Source organism: Macaca nemestrina, chromosome 9 (genome assembly GCF_043159975.1).
Source record: "Macaca nemestrina isolate mMacNem1 chromosome 9, mMacNem.hap1, whole genome shotgun sequence".
NCBI classification, from domain to species: Eukaryota; Metazoa; Chordata; class Mammalia; order Primates; family Cercopithecidae; genus Macaca; species Macaca nemestrina.
In genome coordinates, this window is record NC_092133.1 from 80,259,627 (window position 1) to 80,281,073 (window position 21,447).

A 21,447-nucleotide genomic window follows, 5' to 3' on the forward strand; every position below is an offset into this window, starting at 1 on the left:
TCTTTTCTTTTTTTGGTGTTTTTATTCTTGAGATAAGATCTCACTCTGTTACCCAGGCTGGAGTGCAGTGGCACAATAAGGGCTCACTGCAGCCTCGACTTCCCCTCAAGAAATTCTGTCACCTCAACCTCCCAAATAGCTGGGACTACAAGCATGCACCACCATGCCTGGCTCGGTTTTTTCTTTCTTTTTTTTTTTTTTGAGACAGAGTCTCACTCTTGTCACCCAGGCAGGAGTGCAATGGTGCAATCTCGGCTCACTGCAACCTCTGCCTCCTGGGTTAAAGCAATTCCCCCTGCCTCAGCCTCCCGAGTAGCTGGGATTACAGGCGTCCACCAGCATGCCTGGCTAATTTTTGTATTTTTAGTAGAGACAGGGTTTCACCATGTTGGTCAGGCTGGTCTCGAACTCCTGACCTCAGGTGATCCACCCACCTTGGCCTCCCAAAGTGCTGGGATTACAGGTGTGAGCCACTGCGCCCCACCTCGTTTTTTTGTTTTTGATAGAGACGGGGTTTTGCCATGTTGCCCAGGCTGTTGTCAAACTCCTGGGTTCAGTCTGCCCACATTGGCCTCCCAAAGTGTTGAGATTACAGGCATGAGCCACCACACCCAACCCATCCAATTTTAATTAACATTGACCAGACAAGATAAGATATCTATAAACTTTTTATAATCTCTTACAAATTTTTGATTCTCTTTCTTTTTTTATATCCACGTAGTTTATTTATCTCATTTATATCTATTTTATTTAACGATTATGTTTAAAAATTCTTTTTTTTTTTTTTTTTTTTTGAGACGGAGTCTCCCTCTGTCACCCAGGCTGGAGTGCAGTGGCCAGATCTCAGCTCACTGCAAGCTCCGCCTCCCGGGTTCCCGCCATTCTCCTGCCTCAGCCTCCCGAGTAGCTGGGACCACAGGCGCCGCCACCTCGCCCGGCTAATTTTTTGTGTTTTTAGTAGAGACGGGGTTTCGCCGTGTTAGCCAGGATGGTCTCAATCTCCTGACCTCGTGATCCGCCCGTCTCGGCCTCCCAAAGTGCTGGGATTACAGGCTTGAGCCACCGCGCCCGGCCAAAAATTCTTATAAGACATTACACAAATCTAGCTATCATCTCAAGTTAAATTTTTCATTAACCATTTGCATATGACTGTATGTTAGGCAAGTATTATAAAAGCAAGAACTTTAAAAGTCAAATACATGTATGTTTTGCTGTTACCCAGAAGACATAATTATCCTTATTAACCCCAACAATACTAATCTCATCTTATTTACCAAATGATTTACCTAAGTCATACGAACTTAAAAAATATTTGGTTTTGTTTGTTTGTTTCTGGTGGGGTTTTTTTGGTTTTTGTTGGGTTTTTTTTTTCTTTTCTTTTTTGAGAAAGAGTCTTGCTCTGTAGTACAGGCTGCAGTGCAGTGGCGCGATCTCAACTCACTGCAACCTCTGCCTCCCGAGTTCAAGCGATTCTCGTGCCTCAGCCTCCCCAGTAGCTAGGACTATAGGCACGTACCGCCACACCTGGCTAATTTTTGTATTTTTCATAGAGACAGGATTTCGCCATGTTGGCCAGGCTGGTCTCAAACTCCTGACCTTGTGATCCACCTGCCTCAGCCTCCCAAAGTGCTGGGATTAGAGGCATGAGCCACCGTGCCCAGCCAAACTTAAAAAATATCCAGGCCTATTTATTTAATTTATAATACTCATTGTATTAGGGTTCTCTAGAGGGACAGAACTAACAGAAGACTTCATCTATAGATACACACATATATATGTATGTATATGTTATGTCTACATGTATGTATATGTCTATACATATATTTGTATATTGTCTATATGGTACCAAATTAAGATAAATGTGTGCGGCCGGGCGCGGTGGCTCAAGCCTGTAATCCCAGCACTTTGGGAGGCCGAGACGGGCGGATCACGAGGCCAGGAGATCCAGACCATCCTGGCTAACACGGTGAAACCCCGTCTCTACTAAAAAATACAAAAAACTAGCCGGGCGCAGTGGCAGGCACCTGTAGTCCCAACTACTCGGGAGGCTGAGGCAGGAGAATGGCGTGAACCCGGGAGGCGGAGCTTGCAGTGAGCTGAGATCCGGCCACTGCACTCCAGCCTGGGCGGCAGAGCGAGACTCCGTCTCAAAAAAAAAAAAGATAAATGTGTGCTTATCAATTAAAATAAGCCAGGATATTTTTTTTTAAGTTCGACCGAGCATGGTGGCTCATGCCTGTAATCACAGCACTTGGGGAGGCCAAGGCGCGCAGATCACTTGAGGTCAGCAGTTATATAAAGGGAGTGTTTATTAAGGAGAATTGACTGACATGATCACAAGGTAAAGTCCCACAATAGGCCGTCTGCAAGTTGAGGAGCAAGGAACCCAGTGGTGGATCAGTCCAAGTCTCAAAGCCTCAAAAGTAGGGAAGTCCATAGTGCAGCCTTCAGTATATGGCCAAAGGCTGGAGAGCCCTTGGCAAACCACTGGTGTAAGTCCAAGAGTCCAAAAGCTGAAGAACTTGGAGTCTGATGTTTGAGGGCAGGAAGCATCCAGCACCGGAGAAAGATGAAGGCCAGAAGACTCAGCAAGTCTAGTCCTTCCATGTTCTTCTGCCTGCATTATCCTAGCCATGCTGGCAGCTGACTAGACGGTGCCCACCCAGATCGAGAGTGGGTCTGCCTTTCCGAGTCCGCTGACTCAAATGTTAATCTTCTTTGGCAACATCCTCACAGACACACCAGGAACAGTACTTTCCATCCTTCAGTCCAATCAAATTGATGCTCAATATTAACCGTCACACATATGTGTGTATCTAAAAGCCAACGAGATCAAGGAGTTCAACATAAAAGACAGTGGAGCTTTAGACCTAAGAGAAACCTGTCCTTTCACAACTCTTGGGATTCCATGAGGAAAAACAGAAGTTCTCCTAAAAAAGAAGAGTCTGTGGAGCTCTTTCTGTTTTCTCAAGAGGTACCAGGGCTTTTAGAAATCTTCTTTAGGTCACCTCATGTGGCACGGAGGGTGGCAAGAGGAAAGAGGGACAGACAGAAGTAAATGGAAGAACAAGTCTTTGAGGCAAAAATTATGTTAAGAGGAGAAACAGACAGCGGAAGCACATATGATTGGCAAAGGTTTAAGAAGAAAGGAAGTTAGTCTACCGAGAAGCCTTTCTAGAGAGAGAACAGAGGCCTTAAGAATATATATGTATGCGTATATAGTCTAAGTATCAGCTTTTAATAAAGTAAACTTTTAACTATAGAGTTCCTTAAAAAGTCTTTTTATCAGATTTTAACTGGGCAAAGAGCAAACATTCCTGTTTCTTGGCTTTTCCTTTCTTAAATTAACTCTTGTTTTAAATCAGATCTCAGAAGGACTGCTGCTTAGCTAATGCCCTGGATGTTAACATTTCAAAGACATGGTAAGATTTACAACTCCAAGGAACTGAGGGGGCTTTCTTTAAAAAAGAAAAAAAAAAAAATACTTTTAGATACAAAAGCCTAAATTCCCAAAGGTATACCTAATTTAATTGTGACTTAAAACCAGTAAGCTTTTTATGACTGACAACCAGACACAACAATTATGTCCCCAAACAGGGTGGAAAAATGCAATCTCTTTCAGGATCTGAAGTTTTTCCAAAGATGGCCTAAGAAAGTAAAGACCCTCATTATTAGCAAGACAATGAAGGTTGAGACAATTAAGACAAATTCCCAAGAGCCAGCACATTTAGACAGACATTTCGGTCCCCCAGCTGGACTCTCAGTTGGCTGCCTGACAGAAGCCCAGGAACTTATGCTGGCAGAGTGTCAGAAACTAGAGAATAAATTTGCTGGTTGCAAAGCCACACTTCTCAAGAAATAAAATAAGACAAAAGAAAAATTTTATTATGATTTTCCTCCTTATGACAAACCACACAAAGAGACAGAGACAAGGAAAACAAAGACCATAGTTAGAAAACTAAAAATCCCGATTACCAAGTGGGCAAATCCACAAGAGTCACAAATTTGAAGAACTAATTATATATATACACATATGTGAGTGTGTGTGTGTACACATATATATACATATATGTGTGTGTGTGTGTGTGTATATATATATATATATATATATATTTTTTTTTTTGGGGGGTCAATCTCGACCTGGAAAGGAAAGGATGAGAAAGAAACCTTACCGTTTTCTGCTGGTATCTGCCAGTTCTCCCAGGATTCTATCATGGAGTGAGTGGAGTTGTTCCTGGACAAACAAGGTTTGGCTACTTGTTCTCCTGGTCTAGTAACAAGAAGCGAACAGACTGAGTAAGAAGGGAGTTTATTTCTGCAACTGGTTACAGAGAGAAGATCAGGGAAACTCACCAGGCCAACTCAAAGTTACAGGTTTTGCTCCAATACTTACGTACATTTTAAGTTCTATGCCAACGTGTGGGAGTGCACTACAAGCAGGAGTGTTTCATTCAATCTGCATCTAATCTTTAACTAGCGTCTGTGGTCTGGAAAGTTTTTTGTTGTTAGATATGAGTTCTAAATTTATTTTCAAAGAATCAATATGTTACTATGTTCAATTCTTTACCTTCTACTTTTAAACTTAACTTCCTCATAAAGCAAACTTTTTCAATTACCTGCTCCACCCTGACTCATTCCGATTACCTGCTCCACCCTGACTCATTCCGATTACCTGCTCCATCCTGACTGATTCCGATTACCTGCTCCATCCTGACTGATTCCGATTACCTGCTCTGTCATAACCACTTTTCCCGCCAAACCACTCACCCCATCGCTCTCTTTAAATTAGCCAATCGGAATTAGTTTAGCCTGTGTGGCCTAACCCTAGCCAGCAGGGGAACAACACAGCAGCAGGGGCCACATGCATCTGTTGGAACCGAACTGTCGATTCCCCCCCGGGCAGGGGTCGCCGCGAAGGATCACCGACACGAGATTCACAGCAGAGAGTTATTTATTACTAGCGCGCTAGGGTCCCAAGCTCTAAGTTGGCCCTGGGACCCCGAGTGCTTGTTACAGGTTGTTTATATAGGCAAACACAAGTTCAAACACAGCTTAGGGCACGAAATTCAAACAAAGCTTTAGGCGCGTGGTAATTGGGTCTGTCTATGGCCTGAGCAAGGTATCTTGTTCTGATTGGTTGGGGCGGGACCTTAGGAGGTTCTTTCCTGGAATTGCTGATTCCGGGAACATCGGGGACATTGAGTCAGGGTGGGACCCCATGAGGTTATCAGGGTGGGACCTCATGAGGCTATCAGGGTGGGACCTCATGAGGCTATCAGGGTGGGGCCCCATGAGGTTATCAGGGTGGGACCCCATGAGGCTATTTCCCGGAATTGTCTTTCTGTTTGGGTTCTGGGAACATCGGGGGGCTATCCGTGGCCATCTGGGGTTTAAGTTTCATGATGGCCAAGCTTTCTAAATTTTATGAGGCTTAGGAATTATGAGGCCTAGTTTCACATCAAGGATAAGAACCCCTTCCCCTCCCTTGTCCAAGTGTGCGTTCACCATTGTTCCATCTGTAAGGGTGCACCCTTCTATAGAAGTATCTTGCCTCGCTGAGAATTAAAAAGAAAATTTTACATTCAATTGCTATTTCTTTTGCAGCACCGAAACTTTATATATAACATTCTAGAGCTTTGGAAAGTGTCTTAGTCTTAAGTGGGCTATGGTACAAGGTGTACGTGTAAGAATGCTTTTATCATTCAATCAGACTTTAGGGTCTGAGAAAACCCAGATGGGGTCTTAATGTGTTTGTTTTTTCATTCCAGCCCCTCATACTCAGACACCAGTTTCTCCAGTTCTTTAATGTTTAACTTATGCAGTCATCAGAATTATAGTAAAGGGTTAGTGGTAACTGGCTGCTCTGGTTGCTAACAGAAATCTGGCCTGCTACAGAGTGTCTCTGTTTCTCCCGGCTGGATTGCCAAATTGTAGGGGAGAAAACATTTTTTTTTTCTTTCCCTTTTTAGGTTCTTAGTTGAGACACTCTCCTGAAAACAAAAGTCAGATTAACAAAAGAAAAACAAGCAGAGGTTTATTAACCTCAGCTGTTAAAGAACCATAAATCCTGCATGGTGACAAGACAAAAAAGGGAGCAGTTCCAGTCTTTTAAAAGAAAGGAAAATGTGGGAAGATAGTAAAATGTGTTCCCGATTCCTCTAGTACCTGCTGGTGCCTTCTCTGGGCTGATAAGCAAGTGTTGTCCCTAGTAAGGAAAGATCCATGTCCTGCCATCAGGCAGATAGATGCTGATGCAGTGTTTTCCTTTAACTTAACAATTCTCAATATTTGGGGAGGAAATATTTTGCTTTCTTTCAATACCAACTGAGTGTCCTATAATTCAATTCAATTATGATACTATCTCCCTGGAGACAGATACTTCTGACTGACGAGCTATAAATTGGGCTTCCCACAACCCTCTCTCCGTGGGTTTGATAACTTAATAGGTGACTCACAGAACTCAGGGAAACACTTAACTGTTAAAGTTTTGGTGCCGCAAAAGAAATAGCACTCGAATATAAAATTTTATTTTAATTCTCAGAAAGAGAAGGTACTTCTATAGAAGGGTGCGCCCTTACAGATGGAGCAATGGTGAACACACACTTGGACAAGGGAGGGGAAAGGGTTCTTATCCCTGACACACATGGGCCCCGCTGCTGTGTCATTCCCCTATTGGCTAGGGTTAGGCCGCACAGGCTAAGCTAACTTAAAGAGAGTGACGGGCAAGAGTGGTTTGGCGGCAAAAATGGTTATGACAGAGCAGGTAATCAGAATGAGTCAGGGTGGAGCAGGTAATCGGAATGAGTCAGGGTGGAGCAGGTAATCGGAATGAGTCAGGGTGGAGCAGGTAATCTGAATGAGTCAGGGTGGAGCAGGTAATCGGAATGAGTCAGGGTGGAGCAGGTAATCGGAATGAGTCAGGGTGGAGCAGGTAATGGGAATGAGTCAGGGTGGAGCAAGTAATGGGAATGAGTCAGGGTGGAGCAGGTAATCGGAATGAGTCAGGGTGGAGCAGGTAATGGGAATGAGTCAGGGTGGAGCAGGTAATCGGAATGAGTCAGGGTGGAGCAGGTAATCGGAATGAGTCAGGGTGGAGCAGGTAATCGGAATGAGTCAGGGTGGAGCAGGTAATCGGAATGAGTCAGGGTGGAGCAGGTAATCGGAATGAGTCAAGGTGGAGCAGGTAATCGAAAAAGGTTGCTTTATGAGGAAGTTAAGTTTAAAAGTAGAAGATAAAGAATTGAAAATACTGACATATTGATTCTTTGAAAATAAATTTGGAACTCATATCTAACAATCCCTCCTCTTGCATTTCCTTACAGCTTTCTTTTCAAACTTTTTAAACATATCTTGGCTTAGTTGTTTTGCTTGATTTTTCAAAAGAAGCAGCTTCTCTGGATCAGGTGATGGATAGTTAAGGAAGGTTTTAGTAAGTGCCATTTTTATGAGCCTCTGCATTGACCCATGGATGCATGGTATGACATAGCACCTGACAAGATAAGTACACCCATTAAGGCTGTGAGGGAAGTAAGAATTGAGGCTATTACTCCTTTCCATTTACTGAAACACTTTTTCAGCCATCCTGTAAAGGGGTCATTTACCTCTGAGTTGCTGGCTAACTCATTGGAGAGAGCAGTCAGACCTTGCAATGCCTTTGTTATACTTCCATTAGGGGTGATGTTGTTTGGGAAGAAGGTGCAACATTGAGTTTTAATCATGATGCTAACTCCTCCTCTTTCTGCTAATAGCATGTCTAAAGCTATCCTATTTTCCCAAGCCATCTGGCTAGTAGCCCTTAATTGTTCAGCTATTCCTTTAACAGCAACTTTAGTGTAGTTAATAAATCACTGTTGGTTGTAGTAGATGTAGTTTATCCAATCTACATTTTTATTAATTGTCACCTACCAAAATATTGACTCAAATCCTGCAGCTATTTGATTTAGGGCTTTAAATTGATCTGGTATTCTCCTTGGGACTCTAATTGTGTCTAAATAGACGTGAGAGTTGGCAGACCCATAAGGGGCTTCTCTAGCTTTATGATGTCTTATTTTTCCTTCCTCTGGTTGATGAAATGCCAGGGTGAAAGGGATAGCCAATTGGACTAAAGCAGAAGTGCCACTCCAGTTATTTGGCAGAGTGTCCAGTAAAGGTCCACCACAATACCACCACACATCCACTCGGGGATGAGCAAGGGCTGACTGATTGATAAGCTCTTGAAAATTCTTAAGCTCACTGCATCCCTTCAGGTCTCCAAAAAATGCAAAGTTTCCTCCTTGACATGAGAGACATGAAGTGAACTTAGTGTTGGGAGACAGAAGCTGGATGGCCCTTGGGGGCTCACCTGCAGGGTGCTGGACTTCAGGATATAGCAGAGAGAGAGAGCTTGGCACGACTTGTTACTCCAGGCTGTAGGATCCTGGAAAAGAGCTACCATGCAGCCCATACCTGGTCGACTGGAGGACCACCCTAGTGGAAAGGGGACAATCTGGGCCTCTGGCCTGCCATGCACACAAGCATAACAATTGCTTTTGTTTAACGTGCGGATGGAATATTTTACCCATTCCAACCAGGCATTTCCATCTTGGTATCCTGTCTCAACTGCCAAAGTTTGTTTTAAGTCTTTAACTTTTATGACAGCTATCTTGGTCTTGTTGTTAGATGGATGAGGAGCAATTGTTCTGTTGTGAGAGGTTTTAGAAGAAGGCTTAGAGGAAGGTGCAGGTGGTGGGAGGTCAAAGAAACGAATCTAATAGGGTTTGTCCCTGAAACCTCAGCCCCTATACCATAAAACTGGCTTAAAAAAGGGAACCGGCTTAGAAAAGGGGAAGAACTTTGAGGGTTTGAGATAATAACCTGTATAGAATTGTGCTGGTTTAGCTGACAGTTAGGGGGAAGGGCTGTCCCTCTAGTAAAATGAATGTATGCTTTTAGGAAATTACAAAAACTGGTTGGGACAGTCCATTCTTGTTCTTTAGTGGTCCACAGAATGTTGGACCAACTATGGCATGAAAGTTCTACATCGGGGGGGGCAAGACTTCTGGTTGGCACTGGGGTCTTCATCGAAATCTCCCCAGATTAAATGGTCCTAGTTTACTAATGCCCAGTCTGAGGAAAGTCAGGAGGGACAGAAGTACTTTTCTGAAGTAGAGAGCTGTCTTTGACTTGGTAAGTCCCCACAGCGTATAACAAGGCAAGCATTGAATGCAATAGTTTGAGGCAAAATTGACTTTGTTATGTTAATAACTAGATGGTCAGCAATAGAGTGAGGAAAGAAGAAAGAGTAATAGAATAGATGGAAGAGAGTTAAACTTTTCTTAGCTTTAGTTTGGTAGGGTTTTCCCCTGGGACTATGGCCCACGACTCTGGAGGGGGCAGCGCTTTCTTGACTCAGGTGTGATGAGTCTATCACCTTTTCACTGTATGAACAGCAGTTGCAGTGATTAGCAGCACAAGGTAAGGTCCTTCCCAGGATAGCTCAAGTTTTCCTTCTTTCCACCCTTTGATGAGAACGTGATCTTCAGGCTGGTGCTGGTTTACTGGAAATTCCAGGGGTGGTACCTGCACTAAAAGACTTTCAGTTTTGAGGGAAAGGAAAGTGGAAGATAAACCAAGTATATGATTTCTAAGAAATCGACCTTTTGTTTTAAATGTGGGGACATGAGCAGTGGACTTTCTAGTCCTTGGTGCCTTCTTACTGAGAAATTTCCTTTAGCACCTATTTTTATCAGTTTTTAGACTAAAAAAAGCCAAACACCATTTTGTATTTGACAATGATTCCTGTATGATTTTTATACCAGATAAGCTAAATTTCACCTTTATATTAGTGTGTTATTAATGTTAAAGTCAATTGTAATAAAACCTTATAGACATATTTATCTGATTTTAATGTCTGGCCATAAGGTAAGATTTTTATAGACTCTTTTCAACCTTTTATGTTTGTGTTAAAGAGCAGGTTAGTGCTTTAAGAAAAACCTGTTGTGCTTTTATTTTACTGTCCAGTTCACAGAAAAATTGGATGATACCTCTTTAACTTTAGCCAATATGTTTATACACAGAACTTCCTTTACAATTAACATTTCAAAACTAGCTTAAACTGTTAAAACAAATTTTTTTCTAACCTTTTAACGTAGGTAAAAATCCACATTCTTATGCCTCCTTATAATCCTTTTACCAAAGGTATATTTTACTTTCCTTATACACCTTGGACATAAACTTTTTTCAATAGTTTTACGTTCAGGAGACTGAATTACTTTTAAGTTATACAACATTTCTTGCATAAATTCCCTTTTATAATATTTTTTTCACAACTTTTACAGACAATTCTTCGACATGCCTCAACTTTCTGACTTGTTGCAAACATTCCTTTTTTTAAACAACCAGCTAATTTATTTTTAGGACAAGAATTTACCATATAACATTCCTTTTTACATATTTTCTACCCCCCTCCCGCCGCCTTTTTTTTTTTATTCTCAAAGATGATAACCATTCTTTTCCAAAGCAAACTTTCTTCATTTCTGTGGACTAGACTATTTAAGGCCACAAGATCAGAAGTTAGGATAATACATGTTACACTGTTAACTTTTAGCAAATTTTACTTTTGTTGAAAACCTTGTAAGTTTGGGATTTCAATTATTCTTTGAAAGGGCAGGTCCTTACCTCCAACAAAGAGCATAGCCTAGTTCTTCTTGAAACACTGGACTTTTATCATTAATATATTGGATTAGAAACTGACACATTACATTCTCATTTGAACTAAACTTTGGTCAAAACATTGAGGGTTTGAGGATGGGTCCCTGAGTCCAAATAAAACAGCAATATTTTATCATTTGATGCTTTTTCCTATATGTTTAGTCCTTTCATTATCCTTCCAGTGTTTTAGCATAAGACATAGTTCAGTCCATATTAACTTAGAATTGGTATAGATGGCTCCTTCCTGATTCTGTAAGTACTTTAAGGTTTGGATGAGTGCAAACAGGTCCATGTTTGAGCAGATCAATTATTAGGCAATTTTCCTAACTCTGCTTCTACAAGAATTTCCTTATCACTTACTGAATACCCATTGTGTCTTTTTCCCTCAGTCACCTGTGAGGAACCATCAGAAACTCCCTGAAGGGAGTTTCTCCTAGGTTTGGTTAGACCTTTGTATGGTAATTAATGAAGATTTAGATCCCCTGTTAGGAAACCTGCTGGGTTAAGGGAATTATCAGTGGTTAATGTTAAATCTTCTTTTTCTAACAAAATAGTCCCATACTTTAAGATTTTGGGGTTAGTAAACTACCTTTTCGCCTTTTTTTTTTTTTTTTTTTTTTTTTCCTTAGGATAGTTCTGAACTGGTGAGCAAGGGTGTGCTCACAATGAGGTTTCCTCTAAAAGTTATTTTTCTACTTTCTTCTGCTAGGAAAGCAGTTGCCACTACAGATTGAATGAATTTGGGCCATCTGCGGGTTGCTGGGTTAAGGATTTTTGATAGGAAGGCTGTGGGTTGTCAGTGGCCTCAGTGCTTTCAGGCTATGCCCTTGCTTACACTGACAACAAGGTGGTATTGGAGTGTTATAGCATCGTGGAGAAGACCTTCAATTATCAATTGTAGGTTTTAAATTTACCCAGGCTTTTAAAGGAATAGGATACATTGTTTTCTCTTTACTACTTCTCTTTCTGTCTTCCTTTCTCTCTTTGACTTTCTGTCTCTCTCTCTCTTTGACTCCCTGTTTGTCTGTCTCTTCCTCTCTCTGCCTTTTTCCCTCTTTCTCTCTTTTCTCCCTCTCTCTCTCTCTTCCAACCCCCCCCCCATTTTCTCTCTCTTTGTTCTAGGATTCTTTAACCCTGCTCCCCCATACTTTTTAGGGGGCCTGTAGACAAGGACCTTGGTCCTCCAGATGGAGGCTGGGGTCCTTTAAAAGAGAGTTCTGACCCTTTATAGTTTCTGGCTCCCTGGAAACTCTGTCTAGAAGTACCTGGGTTTGGAGCCATCTGTTGGAAGGTGGAAAGCATAAGTTTTGCCTTTTCTTTCTGTTTTTCTTCATCCCTTTTCACTTTCTGAGCTTCCTTGAGAAGCTCACTTAGAGGAAGGTCTTCCCAATTGTCTATCTTTTGTAACCGTTTTGAAATATCTGGCCAACTTTTAGTGACAAATTGGAGTTTCAACATTCCTTGCCCAAGGAAATCATCCAAATTGAGGCCTGCATATTGCCTCATTTGCTCCCTCAGTGTGTCTAGGAATCTCATAGGCCCTTCATCCTTTTCCTGTTGTATATCAAATGCTTTAGAAAGATTTCAGGTTCAGGGTACTGATTCCCGAAATCCTTTTATTATTATTTCCCTTAGGTCCTGCATATTTTCCCAATGATCTGCATTGTCATTGTCCCGCTGGGGGTCTCAGGAGGGGAATTTGTGGTCCGTAGTAGGAATGTTTTTACCGGGAGGGTGCTCCCATTCCCAAACTACCATAACAGCCCTATGAATCATACTCCTTTCTTCCCCCTGAAAAGAGGATGCCTAAGATGGACATTAACATGACCCAAGTGTATAACAGAGGTCCTAAGAATTGGTCAGTTTGGTCTGCCACTCTGTAAGGGTTATCTAGTAGCAGTTTAAGCTCCTTTTTTAAAATTCCAGACTTCTGAACTGGTTAAGGGAGCATTTACAAAGCCAATGGCCCTCGCTTCTTGTAGTACCTCTTTCAAAGGGAAGAGGGTCGGGGCTAACCTCTTAGATATGGAGGGAAATGGGAAATTCTGAATGTCTTTTTTACATTGTTCTACCTCACGCTGGAGTCCTTTTAGAGAGGGTCTTTAGGTTGGGAGGGGGACAGGCTGGTGGGACAGTAATTCCCAAAAGTCAGGGTTATAATTCCCCCTCTACTTGGAGGGGGAATTTGGAATGGGATCTGTGGCAGCAGTGGTTGTCTGAGGGGAAAGATTGGGGATACTGAGTGTCTATAGGCATGAGAGCTGGCTCCTCTGACTTTTCATTTTGAGATGCCAGATTGGGTTCTTCCCAATTTGTTTTTAAGGGGAAAAGGAGGGCAGGTCCTTGCCTCCAACAAAGAGCATAGCCTAGTTCTTCTTGAAACACTGGACTTTTATCATTAATATATCAGATTAGAAACTGACACATTACATTCTCATTCGAACTAAACTTTGGCCAAAAGATTGAGGGTTTGAGGATGGGTCCCTGAGTTCAAATAAAACAGCAATATTTTATCATTTGTTGCTTTTTCCTATGTTTAGTCCTTTCATTATCCTTCCAGTGTTTTAGCATGAGACCTAGGAGGGTACCTGGGGTGATATCTGTGTTACCATCTTTATCCCCTTTTTTACCTGTCTTGCTTGGGGTATTTCCTATCTTGATGGTTTTGGGGTAAGGTCCAAGCTTCAATTTCCCTTACTGGAAATTTCTCACCTTTTGGGGTGAGGCTCAATTTTCCCCACTGGAAATCTCTTGCCTTTTGGGGTGAGGCTCAATTTCTCCCACTGGAAATTTTTTGCCTTTTGGGGTGAGGCTCAATTTCCCCACTGGAAATTTCTTCCTTTTCTACTACTGGAGGTTCGTGTGAGGTTCAATTCTCCCCAGTGGGGATGTCTCCCATCTTTTTAACCTCTAAGCCACCCCAACCAAGGAGTACTTCACCCTGCTCCATGCCTCCACCCACCCCGCGGCTTTCTTACCTTGGTCCAGACCAAGGAAATACTCTACCAGCTCCCATGGCTTCTCCTTCCTTGGTCGGTGCACAGAGTCATCGCCACAGTATGTGAGGATCCTTTAAGCTAGGTCACTAGCCAGTTGTTTGTTTTTTTTTTTCATGTGAGGTTATTCCTCGCACTGGGTAGGCCTTGATTTCTCACCCCTGAGGACACCACAAGGGGGCAGGGCATGCCTCCTCACGAGAGAGAACCAGAGACCTTCCCCAGAGGGGAATGTAATCACGGGGAAGCCCCCAAATTGTTATATATAAAGTTTCAGTGCCGCAAAATAAATAGCACTTGAATATAAAATTTTCTTTCAATTATCAGCAAGGCAAGGTACTTCTATAGAAGGGTGTGCCTTTACAGAGGGAGCAATGGCAAGGGCACACATGGACAAGCGAGGAGAAGGGGTTCTTATCCCTGATGCACGTGGCCCCTGCTGCTGTGCCATTCCCCTACTGGCTAGGGTTAGACCACACAGGCTAAACTAATTCCGACTGGCTAATTTAAAGAGAGTGAGAGGGTGAGTGGTTTGGTGGGAAATATGGTTATGACAGAGCAGGTAATCAGAATGAGTCGGGGTGGAGCAGGTAATCGGAATGAGTCAGGGTGGAGCAGGTAATCAGAACGAGTCAGGGTGGAGCAGGTAATCCGAACGAGTCGGGGTGGAGCAGGTAATCCGAACGAGTCGGGGTGGAGCAGGTAATCCGAACGAGTCGGGGTGGAGTAGGTAATCTAATCGGAATGAGTCGGGGTCGAGTAGGTAATCGAAAAAGGTTGCTGTATAAGGAAGTTAAAAGTAGAAGACAAAGAACTGAACATACTGACACATTCTTTGAAAAGAAATTTAGAACTCATATCCAACATAAGTTACATTTACTGGTCTGTTATAAAGGATACTATAAGGAATGCAGATGAAAAACCAGATGAAGAGATACATAGTGTGAGGTGTGGTGGGGCAAAGCTCTCACATCCTCCCTGGGTGTGCATCCTCCCTCACCAGCACCTCCAGTGTTCAGCAACCTCCATGTGTTCCACAAGGAAGCCCATTGAGTCTTGCTCAAGAGTTTTCATAGAGCTTGATCTCCACCCTCCCCCACTCCCACCTGCATCTCTGCCCTTTCCAGAGACTGGTAGGTAGAGCTGAAAGCTCTAACTCTCTAGTCCTCTTATCACTTGGTCTTTCCAGTGACTGGCCCTATCCTAATTAATCTCATTAGCATAAACTGAAGAGTCATCACAGGGGCCCACTCCAGGTGTTTTAGGAGCTCTATGACAGGAATGTGGGACAAAGACCAAATAGGTGTATTTCATATTATGCCACAGAGGCCAAAGACTGGCATGCCTACTTGTATTCTTGCTTGTTATATAATTTTAGGTTCTCGGCCGGGCACGGTGGCTCAAGCCTGTAATCCCAGCACTTTGGGAGGCCGAGACGGGCGGATCACGAGGTCAGGAGATCGAGACCATCCTGGCTAACACGGTGAAACCCCGTCTCTACTAAAAAATACAAAAAACTAGCCAGGCGAGGTGGCGGGCGCCTGTAGTCCCAGCTACTCGGGAGGCTGAGGCAGGAGAATGGCGTAAACCCAGGAGGCGGAGCTTGCAGTGAGCTGAGATCCGGCCACTGCACTCCAGCCTGGGTGACACAGCGAGACTCCGTCTCAAAAAATAAATAAAATAAAATAAAAAAGTATAATTTTAGGTTCTCAATTCTGTTCCTTGAAAGTTTTGAAGGCACTGCTCCACTGACTTTTAGCATCCTATGCTGTGGATAAGAAATCTGACACCAGTCTGATTCTTCTTCCATTTTAGGTTGCTTGTCTTTTCTCTTGCCCATCAAACTACCAGAGAAAACTGGAAATCCCAAGCTACCACTTCCAAGCAAGACATAATTCCCATCAACATCCATTCCTTCTCATTCCCCCTCTACCCACACACCCTATCACACTGCTTTGCCTCCAGAACAGAAACAAGCAGCTTGGAGCACCTCTAATTCCTGGGGTTCCCAGGAGGATGCACTTGATTACCATTTGGCCACTAAACCACTCATAACCATATCAGAGCCTCCTCAGAGTAGGTGTTTAATAAATATGTATTGAGTAAATCTGCTAGACACCCCTGATCCTCATGGGGACATGTTCAGACCCCCAATGGATGCCTGAAACTGTGGATAGTACCAAACTCTGTATACAGTATGTTTTTACCTATACATACATATCTATGATAAACTTTTCATAAATTAGAGACAGTAAGAGATTAACAACAATAACTATTAATAAAATAGATCAATTATAACAATATGCCAGCTTCACTACTCTTGTGCTTTGCGGCCATTATAAGGTAAAATAAGGGTTACTTGAACACAAACACTGAGATACTGTGACAGTCAATCTGATAACCTAGACAGTTACTAAGTGACTAATGGACGGGAGGCATTAACAGCATGAATACACTGGAAGGTTCACGTCTCAGGCAAGACAGAGTAAGACAGCTTGAGATCTCATCATGCTACCCAAAATGTACCCAGTTTGACACTCATGAATTGTTGCCAAATGCAGTGCCATGCACCTATAGTCCCAGCTACTTGAGAGGCTGAGGTGGGAAGATGACTTGAGGCCAACAGTTTGAGGCTGTAGTGTGCGATGATCACACCTGTGAATACTCCTGCACTCCAGCCTGAGCAAGCAGCAACACCCCATCTCTTAAAAAGAAAAATAAAAGTATAAAGTGTTGATTTCTGTAATTTTCCATGTAATATTTTTAGACTGTGGTTGACTTCAGGTAACTGTAACATTAGAAAGTGAATCCACAGATAAACAGGAACTACTATAAATGAAACTACAGTACTTGGAGCTAAAAGACCCTCTGGGCTCGTACCTCTCTCCCTTGTTTATCCAGATACAACCAGAAACCCAAACTCCCCAGGTTCTCTATTACCATAGTTCTATGGCTACCCTAATCTGATTAATTTTCCACCTTTCCCAAGTCTTTCACCATGACCCCTGGAACTCAACTGTAAAATTCCTTCGTCCTTCTGCAACCCGAGTAACGTTTCAGTGCAGGGGTCAGTCACTGCCTCCTTAGTTATGTCATCTATCACTCATGCCATCCCTATTACCATCCCTCTCCTTATCAATGATTCTATAGTAATACCTGCTATATTGCTGCTGTGACAAATTACGACACATTTATTGACTTAAAACAATGTAAAGGTATTATCTTACAGTTCTGGAGTCTAAAATGGTTTCAGCCAGGCCATGTTTCCTCTGGAGGTACTATCTTCTGAAGAAGAAGAATCCATGCAGTTCCCACACTTGTGCATCTCTGATCATGTGGCTCAGAACTGAAATGTCCAGATGACAGTGCTTCATTACAAGCCACTTGTAAATCTAAAGAAGTCTCGTGCTAAAATATGAAATTTTTTAACTAAAAAGATTTTCATTTTTTTGAAATTATCAGTGTGCTTGATGCTTAAAACTGACATATAAGGTAATATAAAATAAGTGCTTTCCACCCATAAGCATTTATGTACTAAAAAGACAAGCAAGGCAAGATGTAAAACACAGAAGATAAAAATGGAAATAGTGTTGGGGCTACTATTTGACAAGAACATTTTCAAACATGGCAGGTGAACTTCAACAGGGACTGATACAAAGTAATTCACTCCAAAAATAAATATATAATCTATATTTACAGAGTAATGAGTTCAGAACCATCTGTTATAAACCAGTAAGGAAGACATTATAAACTGCTAAAATGAGATACTAATCCAATATAATACAGAGGGTGGAAAAAGTGAGACATTAATAAAAGCAGATTACAAATAGAATATAAGAAGGTATCCCAGATATGGCTGGGCGCAGTGGCTCAAGCCTGTAATCCCAGCACTTTGGGAGGCCGAGACGGGCGGATCACGAGGTCAGGAGATCGAGACCATCCTGGCTAACACGGTGAAACCCCGTCTCTACTAAAAAAATACAAAAAACTAGCCGGGCGAGGTGGTGGGCGCCTGTAGTCCCAGCCACTCGGGAGGCTGAGGCAGGAGAATGGTGTAAACCCGGGAGGTGGAGCTTGCAGTGAGCTGAGGTCCGGCCACTGCACTCCAGCCTGGGTGACAGAGCAAGACTCTGTCTCCAAAAAAAAAAAAAAAAAAAAAAGGTATCCCAGATCACATAGTATCTATAATGTATAAAGATCTATTTCAGCCACCTCAAGAAAGATAATTGAATTCGTAAAAAGAAAAAACAGAGAGGGCGTAACTAAAAATCATGAAATGAAACTCTAGTTTAACTCTGAATACCAATAATAAAAGTAATAAATATTAGTGATTCTCATGCATCTACTGTATTTAGAAATCTAATCCATGTTACTTCATATAATCATCATAGGAATCCCAGGAGACACATGTTACAGTCTTCATCTTATAGATAATGCATTAGTCTGCTCAGGCTGCTGTAACAAAATACCACAGACTGGGTGATTTAGGCAGTATACATTTATTTTTCTCACAGTTCTGGAAGCTAGAAGGCCAAGATCAAGGTGCCAGCCACGTTGGTTCCTGGTGAAAGGTCTTTTCCTGTCTCATAGAAGACCAACTTCTTCTCACTGTGTCTTCACATGGCAGAGACAGAGATCTCTGGTTTCTCGACAGAGAGAGATCTCTGGTTTCTCTTCATCTTTTGATAAGGACACCAGTTCTATTGGATCAACCCCCATCCTTATGAGCTCCTTTAACCTTAATTCTATCCTTGGAGACTCCATCTCCAAATTCAGTCACATTGGGGGTTAAGGTTTCAATATATGAGTTTTCAGGGGGACACAATTCAGTCCACAACAGACGAGAAACTTGAGATCTACTTCTTCACCCTACCCTGGGCCCTGGGAGGCTGACCCCTGGGAACTGTATTATCCTAGCTCCTTCTGTGTTAGAATTGGGTTCTAACACCATTGGGTGTTATTGGGAGGATATTAGAGGGTAAGAGGTTGGGATATTTATCCCTCTGGTTCCCATCTTGCCATGCCATGGTTGAATGGTGGTTATGGCACCTGTTTGGTGATCCTTCTCCTATACCTCCAATCCTTGCCAGGATCCACTAACTATTCCCACCCGTTGTTCCTCTAGGACCAACGTGGTAATGGCTTCCCACTGCTGCTAATTCCAAGGTGCTTTACTATCCCTTGTTGTTTCTGTTATTCCAGCATACACATTTGTCCATAGTGACTTTGTTAGACATCCTTCAATTGTATCTTTTTGATGTACCATCTGTTTCCTACCAGATGCTAATAAAATAGGTGGTACCCAGGAGACAAACCCTCAAAAGAGGATTCTAAAATTGCTCACACATTTGATTAGAGGACAGATCACTTCTTTTGCAGACATGTGGTGCCATCATAATTACCCAAATTGTTACTGGCAGTGATGAGGGAGGAAGTGTAGGTCCAGATAAATTAATTGGGAGATAATTGTGGCATCTAGTTGCCAAGGCAAAAAGGTGGCACCTGTTTGGTAAGGCAGCAGAGGTCATGAGTACATGGCCAAGGAATACCAAATGACTTCAGGACCCAGGATCATAAACTGAGTGTTGCCTGATCCTCCAAATCAATAAGATTGAACATTCAAACATTATTCCTTTGTTAATGGAGATAGTATTTACAGGAACAGGCTCAAGCAGGTTTTGAGGACACAAATAACTGCTTGGGGAAATGCCTGGGACTCTCATGGTACCTTTTGTTGTTGCTTCGTCACCTTTTTCTCAACCAAAATCTATGATTTCATGGACTTTTTCTATGACCAGTTAACCTAAGAGCATAAGCATGGGCCTAACCTATAGTTGGGTCTGCATGTTACTCTATTACAGCCCTAACCCAGGGACAGCCTTGAAAGAGAGTGATGAAAATAAGTCTTCCCAATGGGTAGAGCTTAGGAGAAAAGACCATTTGAAAGTTCAATTTGCACTAAAGGAGATAGGAACTAAAATACTGGTCTACACTGACTCTTGGACAGTGGCTAAAAGATTGGCCAACTGGTAAGAATTTGACAAAAAGAAGATTGACATTAGGTGATCTGGGAGAGAGGTATAAAATGGACTTACAAGAACTGCCTCAGAACATGGACATATTTAAGTATCATGTATATGCCTACTAGAGGACTCTCTCAATAATCAGGTTGATGTGATGTCTTACTGTATCGGTGGTTTTCAAGATGGACTCCAGATTTAAAGATTCACTAGAAGGACTCACAAGACTCGGAAGCCATTATAGTCATGGGTATAGTTTATACAGCAAAAAAGATACAAAACAGGGCCGGGTGCTGTGGCTCACACCTGTAATCCCAGCACTTTGGAGGGCCAAGGCAGGTGGATCACAAGGTCAGTTCAAGACCATCCTGGCCAACATGGTGAAACCCCATCTCTACTAAAAATACAAAAATGAGCTGGGTGTGGTGGCACACACCTGTAATCTCAGCTACTCAGGAGGCTGAGGCAGGAGAATCACTTGAATCCAGGAGGCAGAAGTTGCAGTGAGCCGAGATTGTGCCATTGCACTCCAGCCTGGTGACAGAGTGAGATTCCATCTCAAAAAAAAAAAAAAAAAAAAAAATATATATAAAACAGGATCCATAAAGAAAAAATCCCTCCCTACATGGTTCACAGTTTGGGTTGGCTGCAAGAGAAACTTGGTAAGATTTAGGAGGCAGAAGGAAGGCTGAATAGATGATGCTCACCATTGATCATCATTGATCAAGGGCCATAAGGGAAAGACTCAGAGGTACCAGTGGTTTCCAAGTCATTCTTACCTGTTCTTGCTCCACATCCAGCTTACCTTCCTGTCGACCTTGATAGCACCAAGCCTTGTCAGTGACTTTTCTCTGATGCATTTTGGATCTTTACTTCCTCAGATCCTGCCACAATTACACAAGCTTTTATTTCTCTCATGTATTCCTTATTCCATAATATTAATAGTCCAAATTATCTGATTAAATCAAAGCTGATACAGGGATTGTGTTTCCTGACTTTCCAGTTCTTGACTTGAGTCTTTATGGTATCTAACTGTACTTCCTACCCTTTGAGTTTGAGATATTTCCCAGTAATAAATACTTTCTAATCCATTTCAGATTCTGGGCAATTCATATTTGAATTTGGTTTCAAATATGCTAGATAGAGATGTCCTCAGATATGTTAAATAGAGATGTCCTAATGTAGTTAGAAATATGATACTGGGGCCAGGCACGGTGGCTCATGCCTGAAATTCCAGCACTTTGGGAGGCCAAGGTGGGCGGATCACCTGGAGTTCAGAAGTTCGAGACCACCCTGATAAACATGGAGAAACCCCGTCTCTACCAAAAATACAAAAATTAGCTAGGCGTGGTGGCACATGCCTGTAACCCTCCCTACTTGGAAGGCTGAGGCAGGAGAATTGCTTGAACCCAAGAGGCACAGGTTGCGGTGAGCCTAGATCGCACCATTGCACTCTAACCTGGGCAACAACAGTGAAACTCCATCTCGAAAGGGAAGGGGAGGGGAGGGGAGTGGAGGTGAGGGGAGGAGAGGGGAGATGATACTGAAGCTCAAAGGATATAGTTATGGAATATTTATCAAGAGGTTGTAGGACCCAAAGGAAGATTCCTCCTTCATCCTCTGAAGTTTTCCTGAAAAATAAGATGACAAAAGGCAGATTAATAAAGAGAAAAGACATACAAGTCTATTAACATGCATGGGGAAATCACAGAGTGATAATCCCAACCCCACAATGGGGTACA

The 21,447-nt window shown here is 42.5% G+C and overlaps 1 long non-coding RNA gene across 1 annotated transcript in view; it reads right to left on the reverse strand.

Annotated features, from left to right (window-relative positions):
* LOC139356288 (uncharacterized) overlaps positions 1-21,447 on the reverse strand; it is a 36,856-nt gene that overhangs the window by 8,529 nt on the left and 6,880 nt on the right. Inside the window, exons 2-3 of the long non-coding RNA XR_011607872.1 lie at positions 20,511-21,336; positions 16,913-17,031 (exon numbers count right to left, since the gene is read on the reverse strand). This is a non-coding gene — a long non-coding RNA (uncharacterized lncRNA). The remainder of the gene's footprint in view (positions 1-16,912; positions 17,032-20,510; positions 21,337-21,447) is intronic.